This window comes from Microtus pennsylvanicus, chromosome 16 (assembly GCF_037038515.1).
Source record: "Microtus pennsylvanicus isolate mMicPen1 chromosome 16, mMicPen1.hap1, whole genome shotgun sequence".
Taxonomy (NCBI): Eukaryota; Metazoa; Chordata; class Mammalia; order Rodentia; family Cricetidae; genus Microtus; species Microtus pennsylvanicus.
Window position 1 is genome coordinate 5586754 of NC_134594.1, and position 15737 is coordinate 5602490.

Below are 15737 nucleotides of genomic sequence, written 5' to 3' on the forward strand. Positions count from 1 at the left end.
GGTCAGGAGAGGACATAAGACCCCGAAACCAGAGGTACAGACAGCTGTGAGTCACCGCATGGACTCTGGGAGTCGAATCTGGGTCCTCTGCTCCCAAAGCAACTCTTCTTAAGTTTCAGGTTTCAGCAGGTAGAAGCTGTTACTACCAACTTCTCTCTAACAGGCCTGTTGTGTTGGGAAAGGCACTGTTTCACTCCTGAAGATCAGGTGGACCTTCATCCCTGATTCACTCAAGAAGGCTTATGAGACACACAGTCAAGAGTTCTGATGTTTTCGTTTGAATATGTCCAAGCTTCAGCAGAGTGGCCTGGAGCTGACTTCATCCCCAACACTGAAGACTCTGGACAGTTTTATGTGCTTCTTTTCAGACACTAACAGGTCCTGACTAGGAATGGGTGTGCTCTCTGCCTCTGTGTTTAGATTTCATTGTGGAGAAAAGTATTTGGAATTCATGTGTGTCTTTATTCGAATCTCTCCTTCAATTGCTGTGCGCAGCGAAGGCTTTTTCCTTGTTGATTTCCTCTTTCCCTTTGGGAAATAAGATTCAGGACCCTCGTGCTAAAACATCATCACCATTTCTACCCTTGCCCTTCCTTCCCATAGCACAGCAGCCCCAGGTACACGGGTCTAGCCTGTACCTTCATTGGGGACATGCCCCAGGCAGGCCTGATCCCTCCTCACCTCATTGTTTCACCTGTAGGATGGGGTAAGGCATCGTGTGTAATTAGAGTGCTAATTCCAAGATGGAGCGGTAAAGACACACATGTGCATTTTCAAACTAATAAAAAGGTCAATGGTAAAAATTAATTTTGCAGTAAAGACTCGTTCTTTTTCTCCATTTTTGAAACAAGAGCCTTTATTTTGTGACTGATCACTGAAATCCTCACAATGAAGAGGATGCTGCCCCACCTCCCGCGGGGATTCAGCTGTTGTTCCCCCACAGATTCGTGTCTGAATTGGGGACAGACAGTTTCAGGTGCCTCATTGGCCCAGTCCTGGTAGTGTTTGGCCCTTTGGCCTTGGGGCAAGGTTATACTTTTCTGTGGGCTTGGCAGGGCAGTCACATTTGCCACAAGTCGCTGGCATCTGTAGGGAAAAGAGCAACTGGTTGGCACAATGCACGTGTGTTGTGTGTGAGTTTTCCAGGTGATGGTGGCGATCTTGCTTCTGTTTCGGGGTCAAAGAGACCGAAGTGGAGATCTGTTTAGAGAGCTGACCACGAAATGCTTCCTCCCACATTTTTTTAAACAACACGTCTAGAAATAATTCAGGAGTCTGTCTGAATGCAGTCTTCCCTCCCCCGGCTTTGTCATCCTGGTGACAAGTTCCCAGAAGGAGTTAATCACTTCCTCCTCCTTCCTGCCTAGGCCACTGTGTCATGGTTTTGAGGATGCTATATTGTAATTTATTTGTTTACTTGTCTCCCTCCCTTGGAGGCAGAGGCCTGTCTTATTTATCTTCATTTTCCAATGCCATGCTTAAAAACCGAAAAGGACCAGCGTGGTGACATCGATCTGAGCAATCGTCAGTGTAGCCTTCGGCGTGAGAGCATCACTTGGAATCCGCTTGCTCAGAAACCAGGCAGAAAGGAAACCATCGGTTTGCATCCGGATTTCAAATCTATAGCTAACTGGGCATCAGGGCAGGCCTCGAACCGCGCTGCTGGCCGGAACAGGTCTGTGAGCATTTGTTTGTAAGATTGGGGTGAGATGCTAGCAGGCCACGCTGGTAAGACACTGCTTTTCAAAGTTCTGTTCTATTCTCAGATGCTGTGTTTGATTCCCATCCCTTCACCCGACAGCTGTTCTCAACTGCTCATTCTGCTTCTAGATACAGCTAGGGAAAACTGGGGTGTGTGTCCTCTGTCTTGGATTCTGTGCTGACAATCCTCATAGGGCGTGTTTTCTTCAGGCCGTGGTCTGCTGTCCTGTCCCGTCTAGCTCTCTGCCTTTGCTCCACTTCAATCTTGGCTACGGTTCTACTTTCATTTCTGTCACTGGAATAAAATGCCCTCCCAAAAAGCAACTTAGAGGAGAAAGGGTTTTTGCTTTCGTTTAGTTTAGTTTTGTGTCTGTTGTTTTGTTTTTCGCTGTTTTTTTTTGTAATTCCAGCTTTGAGTCTGTCATTGCAGGAATGTTTCAGTGCCAGCAGCTGGAAACGGCAGCAGCTGGAAGCAGTGGAGTGAGTCACTCCAGATGCAAGGGCAGAGAGGAAGGAGTACACACACAGTCACTTGCCTGTGCTCAGTTTGAGGTCTCCACCCCCTCCCCCACAGTTCAGGATGCCTGCCTTGGAAATAGTGCCACCCACATTGTCCTGGGTCACCCCACATTGATTGATTTAATGAAGACAATCCCTTTTAGACATGCCACAGGCCAACCCAATGCAGATAATTCTTATTGGGACTCTTCTCAGGAGACTCTAGTTTGCATCAAGCTGACGACTGGGGCCCACCATTACAGAGATAAAAACTGGTTCAGCTGTTGTAGTAGTTTGCATGAGAAATGTCCCCGGGGCTCACGGATTGAAATGTGTGGTCCTGGGTTCGAGGCACTGCTGGAGAAGGTTGTGGAATCTCTAGGAGGTGCAGCCTTGTTGGAGGAAGAACATCACTGGAGATGGCTTTGAGGGTTTATGTTCTTGGCCCCTTCTGGTTTGCTCTCTCTGGTTTTTCTGTGTGGTTGATGTGGTCACCCAGCTCCCTGCTCTGGCTGCCTGCTGCCACCACGGACTCCCCCTCTGGAACTGGAAGCCAAAGCGAACTCTTTCTCCCATAAGTTAGTTTCGGTCGTGATATTCTCTCATCGCATCCGAAAGTAACCAGTAAAGGTGTCCTTCTCTTTCCATTACGCTTCCCGGTGATCAGTGTCCCCAAAGAATAGTGCCATTCCAATGAAGGAGAGTTCAGTGAAAAGAAAAAAAAATGAGAATTATAAAACAGACTGGGGACATGGCTCAGTTGGCAGCTACCTTGCCTGGCACACATGAAGCCCTGGGTTTGACCCCACCACCACATAAACCAGGTGTGAGAACCTATGCCTATTATTCCAGCACACAGAGGGCTATCCTTGGCTATGTAGGGAGTTTGAGGTCAGCCTGGGCTACACGAGGCTTTGTCTCCGGGTGGGGTGGGGGGCAGTGAGATGGCTCAGCGTGTGAGAGCACTTGCTGAGCAAATCCGGGCAAATCTGACAACCTGAGTTCAGTCCCCAAAGTTGTTCTCCGACCACCACAGCACCCTGAGTCATACACGCATAAATATAACTCAAAATAAGATGGCACAAAGGATGAATTGTAAAAATTTAAATTTGTTTAAAACTTGAAAAAAATTTAAAAGCCACAAACTGAAAAATTTTAAAAAAATATTGAGACAAAAAACTAACACTAACAAGGTGAGCATCCAAACTGCCTAGGCTCCCACAAAGCCAGTACGTGCAGTAGGATCAGAAACCCATTGCCATTGTTCTTGGGTTCTCAGTAGTCCTCATTGTCCTCTGTGTTCAGCAAGTCTGGATTTATCCCAGGCTTTTTCAGACCCAGGCCAGCTGGCCTTGGTGAGTTCCCAGTAGAACATCCCCATTGTCTCAGTGTGTGGGTGCACCCCTTGCGGTCCTGAGTTCCTTGCTCGTGCTCTCTCTCCTTCTGCTCCTGATTTGGACCTTGAGATTTCTGTCCGGTGCTCCAATGTGGATCTCTGTCTCTGTCTCCTTTCATCGCTTGATGAAGGTTAATATTCAGGAGGATGCCTATATGTTTTTCTTTGGGTTCTCCTTCTTATTTAGCTTCTCTAGGATCACTAATTATTTGGATGCTCACCTTACTAGACCTGGATGGAGGTGGGTGGTCCTTGGACTTCCCACAGGGCAGGGAACCCTGATTGCTCTTTGGGCTGATGAGGGAGGGGGGACTTGATTGGGGGAGGGGAGGGAAACGGGAGGCAGTGGCGGGGAAGAGACAGAAATCTTTAATAAATAAATAAATTAATTAAAAAAACACAAAAAACTAACACTAACAACATTAACACCAGAAACTGGTGGTTGGCAAGGACAGACAATGGGATAGCCGTTGTAACATTGTGTGGCCCTGGAGACACGACTGATGAGGGTAAGTCATTCTATGGGCTTCAGAATAGCTAATGGGTGTGCATGTTCTTTAAATGTTTGGGCTGACCGTGTTCCAGTAACCGTGATCTGACCGCCAGGCATCACGTGCAGTATGCATTGAGATGTCACGTTACTTCTAACGGCCAAACAACATGTGTGCACACCGACAGCTATGAACTTTGCTATTGAGACAGCTTAGATATTAGTGCTGTAGATGAGGAAGAAGAAAGGGAGGGGAAAGGGTTTTCTGAGAAGCCAGGAGCTCCCACCTCCTGGCTCTTTCCCAACAATCTGTCAGGGTCATTCTCCTTGGTCCCTGAAGGTGAGTTTTCCCACAGCTGAGCAAGCACTCGCTTGGGGTTCCTGACTTCTGGGAAGTGCTAGGGCTTGGGGGTATCACCTTGTAAGAGTCACAATGAAACAAACTGCCTTCTAGACCTGTAAAAATAGCTTAGTCAGCTCCACCACATCCAAGACTGTACCTGATAATCAAAATCCAGTGACATCACTCAAGATAACCAGACACTGTCCGAGAATGCCATGATGCCCACTGGACACTATGTAAGTAGAGACCAGAAGCATCTGGAGAGATGCCACCTTGATCTGTCCTGCAACTGGAGAGACGGCCCCAGGATCCCTACCTTTGAATCAGAAACTTTTGTTAGAGACTGGACCTGACCTTTGGCTAAGAATCCATGTAGGCAAGCAGCTTTGGGGAGCTAAGCTTAGGATCTTAGAATTAGGAATTTAGAGTGTGAATCTTGTGTGATGACCCTTCACATAATAAAATATAACTTTTGTTATACTAACTGCACGTCTCTACCTTCTTGCTCGAGACGCACCTGCACTTGCTTACCTCAGAAGGATAGCCCTGGCCTGAGGCTGGGTGTCTGTAAGAGAGAAGTTTGGTGTTCCAAAGGTTCCTTCATCACAGCCAGGCCTTCACTAGACTTCTTATTTCAATCAGTCCCCTGCTTCAGAAGCAGCTTCAGGGCCAGTGGCTGAATGAGTAAGGGCACTTGCCACTAAGTCTGATGCCCTGTCTTCAGTTCCTGGTATTCACAGAGGAAAAGGAGCAAGGCAACTTCCAAAGGTTGCCCTCTGACCTCTACAGACTCATCCTGGTATGCCCATGAAAAACACATACACACACACACACACACACACACACACACAGAGAGAGAGAGAGAGAGAGAGAGAGAGAGAGAAAGAATTTTAAAAATTAACTATTTATGATATTTATACGCACATAAGTGTTTTGCCTGCATGTATGACTGTGTACCACAGGGTTCCCTGGTGTACCTGCTATGTGTAAAAGACTGAACATCAACCTCAGGAGTTATTCCTCAAGAGTCATCCACCTTGCTTTTTGAGACAGTGTCTCTCATTGGCCAAGAGCTTGCCTGAGTAGGCTAGGCTGGTTGGCCAGCGAGCCCTAGGAATCTGCTTGTCTTTACCTCCCCAGCCCAGAGATTACGAACATGCGCCACCACATCTGTCTTTCTAGGTGAAAGCTGGGGCTCACACTCAGGTCTTCATACTTGGGCAGCAGATTTTATCAACTCAGCCAGCTCGCAAGTCCCCTCTCAGTGCTCTGGGCTCCAGGACCTAACGCATGACTGACACATAGCCATGACAACCCACTGTCAGCCTCCAGGACATAGACTTTCATCCTGGACCGAATGCTCCACTCATAATACCCAGTTAATTTGCATTTGGGGACCATCTAACTGCCAGGCCCCTCCTGCCTCCTCCCGACACATTAAAGAATGTGTAGCAAGATACTTACTCTTACAGTGGGATTAATTCCTTCCTCAAGTCTTCAAACTTCCTGAAGACAGGGGCTGTGTCCATTTCTCTCCGAGTTTTACATCATCTACTTGTAGGCAAAAGCACAGTCATTCAGGAAAGGCACATAAACTGCTCTGGACCCTGTGCCATCCTCTCTCATCCTGGGAGAAATCAACAGGAAGCGGCAACACCTCAGGGAGTGATCCAGGTGAGTCTGTCAGTCCGCCTACCTGCTCTGATTGGGGAGGGGTAGGGCTAACCAAAAGTTAAGTTTATTTCCATTTTCCAAATACTGTCAAAATTAATTACAAGAAAGATTTAGTCAAAACCTGCTGAAGTGGGAACCAATCAATTTTAGGTCCAAACCTGGTATAGGAGGTCCTTCTGTCTTTGTGTTGCTCTCATTGGTTAATGAAGAAACTGTGTTGGGCCTGGTGATAGGGCAGAACTTAGGTAGGCAGGGAAAACTAAATGGCATGCTGGGAGAAAGGAGGCAGAGTCAGAGAGACACCATGGATCCGCCAGAGACAGACGTACCGAATCTTTCCTGGTAAGCCACTGCTACGTGGAAATACACAGATTAATAGAAATGGGTTAAACTGAGATGTAAGAGTTAGCCAATAAGAAGTTAGAGCTAATGGGCCAAGCAGTGTTTTAATTAATACAGTTTCTGTGTGGTTATTTTAGGTGTAAGCTAGCCGGGCGGCCGCGATAAACAAGCAAGCCCCCTCCTTGCAACCCAAACCTTGCTCTGATCCTAAGATACGTCACCAGACAGAGTAGATCTTCTGGGGCGCATCCATAGTTTCCTATGAAGTAAAGTCCTTAGTGAGGATTTGAGAAGATAGCAGAGTTAGAAGGAACTAGGTGATGCACCTCTTAGACGACACATGATTTTGAAAGCAAGGCGCATCAACCTAGTGCCTACAACTGACTCAGCCTGCCAAGTCTGTGTGTATCTAGATCTTATGATGCATTTGCTACCATTAGCTGTCTAGAGATGATAGTAATGGCGATGACAAGGTGAGTTTACAAACGTCTTGACATCACGCAGAACTTACTAGACTATCTTCAGTTCTAGTGATCTCTGCGTATCCTGGAGTCAGTTTGTTAATAGACAGTCAGAGGAGCCAGCAGGGGTGGCACTGAGAGAGAAGGGGCCTATGCCTTCCCAACGCCCTCACTTATATACCTTAGAGTGTTACAGAAACGGGTCTTATGCCGTTTGTCCTATGATGCTAAGAGTTCCTTCCCTCCTTTTCTGCAGTGAACTGCTTGAGAGTAAGCAAGAAGAGGGCAGCGGGAAGTGCTTTGGAAGCTGAGGCCAAAGTTGAACTATGTCATACCTTGAATGCTTGTTAAATAAACTATTTTTGTTTCGGTGTGCATGTATGTGTGTGCGTGCTCCTGTGTATGTGTATGTGTGCATGTGCCTGTGTGTGTGTGTGTGTGTGCGTGCATGTGCCTGTGTGTGTGTGTTCTGGGGCTCAGTGGTTGTCACATTTTGCACAGTTGCCTTTCCCTGCTGAACCATCTCACCGACTCCCCCAACAATGTGTGTTTCAAACCCAACCTTTTATTAGCTGGAAATGTGATCTTCTTTAGAGATAGGCTCATTATAGAAGCAATCATGTTAAAAATGAGGTTATTGGGGTAAGTCCCAACCTTACACAGTTAGTGTCCCTACGGGAAGCTGAAAAAAGACGCCAAGGGAGAAGGTGACCATGAAATAGGAGGAAGGTGTCTGCAAGCCAATGGCTGCTGAGAATAGCTGGCAAACACCATGAACTAGAAGAGGCAGGACAGAGTTCTCCAGAGTGACCAGAGAGCCTGGTCTTGCCAGCTCTTGATCTTGGACCTCTCTTCTCTGGAATTCTGAGATAACCAGTTTCTGCAGCTGTAAAGAACCCACTTTATTTGACGGTTTGTCAGGGCAGCCTTAAGAAAGGGAAACTGCTGAGTGCGTTGTCTTTCCACATACTAACCAGGTTCCAGCATTGGAGAGCTATGGTCGGTGCTCAGAATGCCATGGTGGTAGACTACAGCTGGGTTTTGTTGCGTGAATGTGAGGTCACGGTGGTGGTGGAGGAGGAGGTGGTGATGGTGGTGGTGAAGGGTTTTGCTGTTTTAGATGAGAGTTTACCTTGGGGATGGCTATGTCTCAGGCCCATTGTTATGAAAGACTTGAAGTCATCAGCAGACTCCCCTCTGATTCTTTTCTGGCCTTGCCTTGTGGCAAGCCCTGCCCACTTTGCTGCATGGCTCCTTCCTTCAGAAGGGACATTTTATTTGGAGGTTTACTTAGAAATGTCAGTGCTGCGGTGTGGTTGAGGAGCTCTCTGGGTGAGGAGATGGACCAAAGCCTCCTGCTTAGGGGCTGTTTGGTGAGGCTCAGACCCAGCTGGGTGGTACCAGTGAGAGGTGGCCGCGCACGGTGAACTGTGCCTCCCTTCAGTGTGGGAGCCCTTGGACACTGGCATAATGAATGCTGTATACGAAGGCTGCTGAGTTCTCCCCCTGTGCTCTCTGGGCGCCTGACAGAGCCCTTACCCTCTGCAGGGTGAAGGGTGGAAAGGCCCTCTCTACCTCCATCCCAGCTTTCTACTGCCTCTGGGTCGGGGCCGCCCGGCTTCAATGAAGGATTGTTCTCTTGCAGCCAGCGGCCGGCAGAGCGGCCAAGTCCAACACGAAAAACAGGGCTGCTTTTAAAAGAGAGCAGAGGGCGCGGAATCAATCAAGGATGCAGGGGTTCCCTCCTAAACACACTACAGTTCTGTTCTGGCTCTCCCTCAGAAAAGAGGCCTGAAGCTTCCAGAAGGCCAACTCCCCCAGGCTCTACCTCCAGACCAACAGAAAGTAGGTGTCTCTGGAACAGACTTTTCATTGGGCAGGCTCAAGGCCCAATCTTTCCTTGTCCAACAACACACCCTGAAAGCTGTATTTGACGAGCTGCCTTCTAAAGGCGTGGTGTGGACGTCTAGGCTGTGGAGAGATGGCATGGGACCTTGTCTATGGCTCAACTACTAAGTACACTGGCTGCAGAAGCCCAGCATCTTGATTCAGTCCCCGGAAGGAGACCACAAGCTGTCCTCTGATCTACACACACACACACACACACACACCACAAACACCCCTTGTCATGGACATTCACACCCCACCCCAATCTTACATGCACACACTATAGTAAAAATTTAAAGTGTTTAGAAATTACGCTTGTACACTTTCCTACTGATCAGTTGCAATTACTTGGTCAAATTCTCACATTTAATTCTTAGGAAGAAACCCCTTAGTATTGTATTGAAATATTAATATTTTTCACATAATACCAAGTAGGAAAACCTAAGGAATTAATTTAGTACAAACAGCATTTTTTTTAAATGAAAGGGACCAAAATTATGAGACCTCTTAAGTGACTGGATCACCATAAATAAAAGCCTTGCTTCAAAGTCAAGTTTATTATCACAGTCTGTGCTCTGGTTTTTAGAAGCCCATGGGAGCTTGGATATAGAGAAAATAGAGGTTAAAATAGAAATCACGTTTTCTTTTGTAATGAGAAGAAGGTGAAATAGGGTAGCTCCTGGCTGTCTGCTAGCAATTCAGCCAAATCATTTTATTTGAAAAAAACAACAGAAACCATTTTCCCTCCTGTGCCTTCGTGAGGTGCCAGGGAGGAGGGCCTCCACGGGTGCGAAGCCTCTCTCTTCTGAGCACTGTTAGCAAGTCTTCCCTGAAATAGCTACAAACACAGGAATGTCCCCTTTGCCAGCCTGGAGGACAAAGACAAGGAATGTAGATGCAGTAACCATACAGAATTTCTAGAGGAACCCCCAAAGGGATTAAAAACTGGCACTCCCACAGCATGAATGGGTCTGGAAAAGGCAAACGTATCAGAGCACAGGTGCGCCTCATTGAAAAGACGTTCGCCTCCCATTGTTCCTGCGTGGTGCAGAGCAGGAAGCTGGAGAGAGACGTTCAGTTCGTCTGAAAGGAAATGCTTCGAAGCTCGCCATATTTGGACTTCAATTTAAAAGGTCCCCTGCCCTGTTTACCAAATGAGCATCCTTTAACCCAACCCCTTTGTAAGACCGAGCCCTGTTGCTCTGGTGAACCAATCTGACACTTGAATTTGCCACAAAAATAGCTAATTGAAGTGATTTGCCTTTTTCTCCCAATTTCAGATTAGAAGGGGGAGGGCAATGGTGGAATTTAAAATCCAATAACCATTGTTTTATTGATTGTGTTTGAATGCTGACTGTGTTTTCACTAAAGAAACAATGTTGTGTTCTCAGAATCTTAAAGTGGGCTTGCCAGAGTACCTAATCAAATCTATAGTAGGAAGTCCGAGGAGAACAATGTGCTGGTTGCTGTGTTTGACTGTGCTGTCTCCATGGTAATAAGCATGAACAAATAAAGAAAAATATGAACAAATTGTCTTAAGGTTAGCACTCTGTCAAACCTTATTTAGTCTAATTAGTTATTAAACTAATGATACTTCCACCAATTAAAATGTTTACCCAGGAATTTTTCTTGCAAAACTTTATTGTATTTACTGACTTTGTTACAATTAAATATATGAACTGTTAGGGCAAACTGGATGTGGAAAGAGAATTGTAAGCCGACAATTGTAAAGCGACAATTTGACAAAGGCTATGTTGGTAAGAAGTCAAAACAACTGCAAGATATTAGAATCTTTAGATTGCTAAACAAAACTATAAACTTCATTTCTTTTTATGCTTACTATTTTTTATTTTATATAGGTGTTTTGCCTACATGTGCACTGTATGCATGCCTGGTGCCTTGCAGAGTCAGAAGAGAGTATTGAATCCTCTGGAACTAGAGTTATGGGTGGGTGTGAGCCACCATGGAGGTGCAGGGAACTGAACCCAGGTCCTCTCCAAGAGCAGCCAGTGCACTTCATGGCTGTGCCATTTATAGGTGAGGGCAGCTGAAACTCCATCTGTGCCATTTTACAGGTAAACTTTACCTTAGTGGAGAGAAAGTACTGGGAAAGAAGGAGCTTAACATTGTAAGTACACTTAAGATCCCTATAGCCTGGGCCTTGGCGGCAGAGGAAGATGACAGAAGGAAGGGGCATCCTTTGGGGAACGCTCAGGAAGTGCACACACTGTGCCGCGGCTGTGGTTCTATGGCCTACAACCTTCAGAAGTCCAGACCGGCAAATGTGGCTACATTACCGAGTGCAAGAGAAAGTATCATTGGAGTGCCCAGGCTAAGGGAGGAAACACTGCCAGGACTGGGCAGATGAGGCTCCTGAAACTGTCTATCACAGATTCAGGCACGGATTCACTGAGGGACCAGCACCCTAAACCCAAGAGGGTAGCTGTTGCAGCATCAATCCATCTTAAGGAGCTCAATCAATCACAAAATAAATGGTCTGGTTCCAAAAATTAAGCATAAAAACAAACAAAAACCCCAAACTCTACAGTGCTAAATCACATTTTTAATTTTTAAAAGACATTTAAAAATTACATTTAAAAAAATCACATACACACTTTTTAAAACAAGATCTCTCTGTGCAACAGTTGGACCTCAGTCAGACATGAGAGCCTCTGGTCTCAGCCTCCTTCATGCTAGTATCATAGGCATGTGCCACCATACACAACTTACAAACATTATAAAAGTATTTGGTGTAGGTGTGTGTGTGTGTGTGTGTGTGTGCATGTGTGTGCATGTATGCGCAGGTACACTGGAGGTCAGCAGAGGGCTCAGTAACACTGGAACTGGAGTGACAGATGGCTGTCAGTGTCCTGTGGTGACTTCTGGGATCTGAACTCCAGTCCTCTGCAAGAACAACAAATGCTCTTAACTACTGAATGAAGGTTTACTAAACTAAGTAGATGAACTATTCCAGTACCATTAAATACATTTCCAGTGTAGATTATTTTCAGAGGTGGGGCATACATCTTTCCCACAGTCTAGCTTTGTCCTTGGGCCAACTAAACACAACAGAGGAGAAGCTGCTGGTCTCTAGAGGGCATGACAAGAGACCCCCAGATAGGCCAAAGTTCAAGGGTCCCTACTTCACAATGAATTCGTAATGTTAGAAACCACCACCTTCTACAGAAGACTGGAGAGACACGTGCAGCTATTTCTACTGGCATGCCTTCAAGAGGCTGCAGAATGGATCAATAAACAACAGAGGGGCCAGGCTGTAGTTCAGTCAGGAGAATACTTGCCTAGGGTGTGCAATACCTGGATTCCATATCTAGGGCTGCACAAACTCAATCTGGTGGCTCATTCTTGTAATCCCAGCACTTTGGGAGGTGGAGCTGGAGGAACAGGGTTCAAATTATTGACTACATAGCCAGCTTGGGCTGTTGACTGAGGTTTCTGTCCTGCCTGAATCCCACAGTCGTTCAGTCCCAAAGAAGCACACAGAGGCCTACATTAATTATAAACTAGTTGGCCTACTAGCTCAGGCTTCTTATTAATTAACTCTTACATCTCAAACTAGTTCGTTATTCTTGCTTATGTTAGCCATGAGGCTTAGTACATTTATCGGTGAGGTGTTCTCATCTTGCTTCCTCTGTGACGACTGCAGACTGACTCCTCTTCCCAGAATTCTCCTGTTCTTGTCACCCCACCTCTACTTCCTGCCTGGCCACTGGCCAATCAGTGTTTTATTAAAGCAATACAATATAAGTGACAGAATAAAAGACCACTATCCCACAGCACTGGGCTAGGTGACAACAACAAAGCAGCAGGAGGGCGTCTCCTTTGGCCTTTTATGGTTGATAACAAGAGTCGCTGCTTGAGCTATGAAAAAGTTTTGGTGAAGAGTTAAAAAATACAAAGACCAAAAACCTTGAGCTTTGAGCACCTGCACACAGAGCACAAGCGCCCCCTTCTCGATCAGAGTTATGTGGCTCAACACAAGGAATCACTTGCTGTTGCTTCACCCTAGAGAAGGTGACAGACAACACAAGTCCGTGGAGAGAAGCAGGGAAATGTATAGGAGAAGAACAGGGGAGGGAAGGGCTAGGGATCCTGTTGAACGAATGTGCATTTTGTTGTCATCTTTCTTCTCTCTTCCCTCTCCCTGTTTCTCTTTCCCTTCTTGTCCCCAGTGTATGCATGTGTGTCTGTGTGTGCGAGCACGTGTGTGTGTGTGTGCACACTTGTGTGTGTTTCTATCTGTGTTTACAAATCACATTCTGTAACATACTGCATTCTCAGTAAAACTTTATAGGTTCTGAATTTTGAAAGAGTATTGTTAGGCCCATGCAACTGACCTAGGAGGCCCCCTGACAATTAGTCACCCTCCTGCATGGAAAGAAAATTGGTAGCCTTAGTATGTGATCCTGGCTGGCTGGAGCTGGCTATATAGACCAGTCTTTGTCTTGAACTCAAAGTGATCTTTCTGTTTCTGGCCCTTGAGTGTTGGGAATACGGCCTCTGTGCCACCCAGAGTTACAACACTCTCTCTTGACTTGAGTTGTGTCTGAGGACATTGCTGACCTTGAGTGTTGGGAATACGGCCTCTGTGCCACCCAGAGTTACAACACTCTCTCTTGACTTGAGTTGTGTCTGAGGACATTGCTGACCTTGGCTTGGTGACCATTCAGGGAAGACTCAATGGTGTCCACCAGCAGAGGAATCTATGTTCAAACTGTGACACATTTATGTGCTTGAGAACTAGTCAACCATTCAGAGAAAAGAAGTGAGCCACTAACACAGGCCATGGTGCTCATTTTCCCATGACCTATTATGACTCAGATAGTCCAGAGACGGAATTCAGCAATAGCAGAACTGTGATTGTCTGTGAGGGGTTGGAAGGGAAGAAGAACAGAGCTCTCGGGAGTGATGGGATGTTGGTAACAGGTCTGGACTGATGGATTCCTGAGCGTGCACATTATCAGGAAGATGACGATTGATACCCTCCATCTGCGTGATTTCATACGTAAATTTTATATGCAAAATTTGCCTTAGTGGAGAGAAAAGATTGGAAAAGAAAGAGTTCGACATTTTAAGTGGACTTGTCTTTTTGTATGCTAGCTGGTGATGAATGAAGGGTGGTAAAGAACCCTGAGTCGGAGGCAGAGCAACAAACCCATCTGAGGAGTAGGGAGAGTCTGTCCTTCAGCATATCCTGAGGTAGGAAGAGCCATTCGGTATTCCACTAGGCTGATGAGAGACAAAATATCAATAAGTTAGTCAATTTGTGACAAAATAGATGCTAGCCCTAAGTTCAATTGTATAGGATCAGAGCTGCACTATGTGGTTTCTCTTGTCTTAGGACAGGTACAGGTTAAGTTCAGTAAGAAGCCTCATGTCAAGTTGATGGATTGAAATAGTGGCCCTTCCCTCCCAGGAGGTTCTCCCGGGACTTCTCTGGGAGTCTGTTCTTCTACACTAGGTGAAGGAGGTAAGCTGCCTGCTTGGTTTCTCCACTCTCAGCAGGTTGGAGGAAGCAAATTAGCAACCAGGAGGCAATGAAATGAGCCAGTCACTCAGAGGGCATGTGACAGATGACAGCGGGCAGAAGGATGAAAGGCAGGGGGACCGGAAAAGCTAGCCTGAACACCCCAGAACACCAGGTTTGAGGCCAGCACTCACACTGCTCAATTTATCTGAATAGCTCCTCCATGCATCCAGCGTTCCGCAGACCAGCCCTTTCCACGTCCCCAAAGAACCAGCGGCTGAATAACATCCATTCTGCGTTGTCTAAGAAGCCAGAGAAATGGGATATTTACCCCAATTTTTAATGCAATAGGACTAGAATAATATTTAAGGATTTTTTGAGCTGAGATATAAATTTTACTAATCTAAATAAAAAAAAAAAGCACAGGTCAGAGATATGGCTCATTGGGGGTAAGGGCATTTGCCGCACAGCAACAGAAACCCTAACAAAGACAGTGGCTGTTGGACCATTCTCAGCCCAATCCTGTCTTGTGACTTAGATTTTGTAAGGTCCTAGTTAACTTTGTTTAACTATTAAGTTATTCAAGCATCAGTGACGAGGTGAAGACATGCTGACTGAAAAAGAAAATAAAGACTATAGGGTCAGTATTGTCTTAAAATGTGTCCCTAATAATATTTATGTTGAAAAAATAAGCAGGTTGGTGTGTAAGTGCGTGGATGTGTATATGTGTATCACAAGTACACATGGATACGGAGGCCAGAGGCTGGGGTCAGACATTTCACTCAGTTACTCTCCACTTTATTTACTGAGACATGACCTCTCCCTGACCTTGGAGCTGGCAAAGTTGCCTAGTGTGACTGATCAGAACTCTCCAGAAGCACTAGGATTGCTCGGGTGAACCACTGCACCCAGCTGTTTCTGGGGTTCCCGAGACTGAGCTCAGGCCCTCATGCTTATTGTACCCGCACTGCAAGCCCTTCATTGCCCCGTCTCCCCAGCCCTGCAATCAGATGTTTTTGTGTAAGCAGAGGCTGTCTATTCATTTCCTGGCTGCCCAGACCTGAATAATCACACAAAAACTATATTAATTACAACATTGTTTGGCCAATAGCTTATGTGTATTCCTGCCTAGCTCTTATATCTTAAATTAACCCATTTCTTTTCATCTGTGTTCAGGCACAAGGCTGTGTCTTACTGGATAGGTTCCAGTGTCTGTCTTTTCTAATGTCTGGCATCTCCCTGACTCCACCTTCTCTCTCTCTCTCTCTCTCTCTCTCTCTCTCTCTCTCTCTCTCTCTTTGGATTTCTTGCCTGGCTTTATTTTGCTAAGCCATTGGCCAAAACAGCTTGATTCATCAACCAATAAAAAAACAACACACATACAGAAGGACATCCCACATCAGTTTTGTCAAGTTTTCACAGGTCTTAGAAGAAACTGACAGGTCACACAAGTAAGCCCT